Below are 2,982 nucleotides of genomic sequence, written 5' to 3' on the forward strand. Positions count from 1 at the left end.
CTTCAGTATGAAACATGCAGCTTTCACAATCCTCAAAAGCAGGCTTTTTAGAGATTAAAGAATCCCAAATTCTGCACATAATTTATTTTCCCCATGAAGTCATTTTATTATTTTATTTGATTTCTTTTTAGTTTTTTAAATGTTATTTTACTTTATTTTGTCTTTTATTTTTCTTTCTTTTTTAATTTTATTTGATTATTTTACTTTCTTTTCTTTTCTTTTTTATCTTTATTTTTTAATTATTTTATTTTATTATTTTATTTTACTTTTTTTAGTATGAAAAACATGTTTTTTATATAGATTAAAGAATCCTAAATTCTGCACATAATTTGTCCCCCCACCCCGAAGTCTATGTACTTTTATGTACTGTATTATTTTATTTTTTAATTTTATTTCATGTATTTTTTTTATTATTTTATTATACTTTATTGTATTTTATTTTTTCTTTTATTTTTCTTTACTTTTTATTATTTTGTTATTTTACTTTTTATATTATTTAATTTAATTTAATTAATTTTTTTATTTTATTTTACTTTATTTATTTTTCAGTATGAAACATGCAGCTTTCATATTCCTCAAAAACATCGTTTGTAGATATGAAAGAATCCTAAATTCTGCTATCATTTATTCCCCCCCCCTAAATCTGTTATATGTTTTTATTTTATTTTATTTTATTTTATTTTATGTATTTTTTAAAATAATTTTATTGCACTTTATTGTATTTTATTTTTATTTACTTTTCATTATTTTACTTAATTTTATTTTATTTTTTATTTGATCTTATTTTACTTAATTTTTATTATTTTATTTTACTTTTCTTTTTAGTATGAAACATGCAGCTTTCACATTCCTCAAAAACATGGTTTGTAGAGATAAATTTTATTTTATTTATTTATTTATTTATTTATTTTTAACTTCTATAATATTTTATTTTACTTTATTTTTTATTTATTTAATTTTATTATTTTATTTTACTTTATTTATTTTTTAGTATGAAACATGTAGCTTTTACATTCCTCAAAAATATGGTTTGTAGAGATTAAAGAATCCTAAATTTATTTTTCCTCCTGAAGTCTATTTACTGTGTATTTTATTTTTCAATTTTATTTACTTTTCTTTTCTTTATTTTTTATTTATTTTATTATTTAATTTTATTTATTATTTTTTCTTTTCTTTTCTTTTTCTTTTTTTTTAAATTTTATTTTACTTAATTTTATTTTACTTTATTTATTTTTCAGTATGAAACATGCAGTTTTCACATTCCTCAAAAACAAGTCTATATACTATGTATTTTATTATCTTATTTATTTTTTACTTTTTAAAATTTAGTTAAAGTATAAAGTTCAGGTTCAATAATAAATGTACTCTAAATCTAAGCCGTGATTTCTGTCTTAAAACCTGGTTTATTTCTAATATTTTAGTTTTAGCTTGTACACTGTAAAAAGTTGTCACCAGTTTCAACTTAAAAACTTAAGTTCAGCTGCTGCCTTAAAATTTTAAGTTAAATCAACTTAAAACGGCAAGTAATTTCAACTCATAAGTTAAATCAGCTTAAAAGAACAAGTCATTTTAACACAGTCACACACACTTGTAGATTTAAGTTGATTTAACTTAAAAATTTAAGGCAGCTGCTGAACTTAGGTTTTTAAGTTGAAATTGGTGAAATCTTTTTACAGTGTATACTGTCGTAGTTCAGAATGGCTGGTGACTTAAAAATGTAGTTACCAAATTGGCTGAAGAAATGAAATTCAGAAGAAGTTAATTTCAGGCCGCGGCAGTGCTTCCTTGCGAATTTGCCGTTGGGTTCAATATAGTTTCTCCTGCAATCCTTCAATACGAACCACTTCAATTCACTGCATTGAATTAAGACAGATCCACAATGCAATAATACAACGCCTCTAAAAGAACAAGCAAGGATTTTTCACTGAAATACAAAGACGATTTATCAGGGGATTTCAGAGGCTCTTTGCCTTCAGGGAAGGATCCAGCCACAATGTAAGACTTCATCTCTAAACACCGCCATTACAACCAAAGCCATCACTGAACAAAGCCATTAGTCATACTGTACAATGAGCATAGTGTTTTAAACTCCCGTTCCTCATCTAGTACAGATTACACTGTCTGGAGGACAAAAAGAGAGTCTGCTTCTTTTGAATTGATTATTATACGGAGTATCACACTGATTAGTTTTAATGGTTACGGTGCTATTCGAGTGAAGTACTGTATGCGAGTAGTACGGAGGTGCTATAAAACTGACTCTTGAGGTGAATGTATTAGGATTGTGTTTTTGAGCTTCAGCATTCATGAAATACAATTAGGGTGATGGATATGAAACAAGCCTCCATCTCTGTCGCCAGCGGCAGAAAGCTCCGGGTTACTGCGTGTTCTCTCTGCTTGCTGGGAATAGTTAGAAGCGGCTTGACGAAATCAAATTGGGTCTTAGCAGAGCGGCGTTTTTTAGTCCTAACAAAAGCTGTAATCACATCTAAAGCATCTCTGGCTTTGTTTTGGATGTCCTTGTGTGGAGAGGCTCAGCACAGCTGTCATCTCTGTCTGTCTGAACTGCAGAAATCATCCTGGATTTTAGTTCATGTTTGATAGACATGTTTTTATATACAATATATTTTTAATTTCATGTAATGTTTATTTCAAAAATACTATCATATGCTTGTATTGTTTTTATTTTTTCTACAATATATGTATTTTATTTCAAGTAATGTTCATTCAATTTTTTTTATACAATACATATATTATTTTATAAATATACAATATTAATTTTATTTTATGTAATGTTTATTTTATTTTAAAAAAATCTGTTATATTTTATGTTTTTAATGGTTTTAGAATAGGTGAAAAACTATATTCAGTTTTGAGCTTTAGTTACTCTGGTAAATCAAATTAAACTAAATATGAATGAGAAATTTTCCTGAGCATTTTATATAATTTATTTAATTTCAGGTAATGTTTTTAAAATGTTTTTAA

This window comes from Garra rufa, chromosome 13 (genome assembly GCF_049309525.1).
Source record: "Garra rufa chromosome 13, GarRuf1.0, whole genome shotgun sequence".
Taxonomy (NCBI): Eukaryota; Metazoa; Chordata; class Actinopteri; order Cypriniformes; family Cyprinidae; genus Garra; species Garra rufa.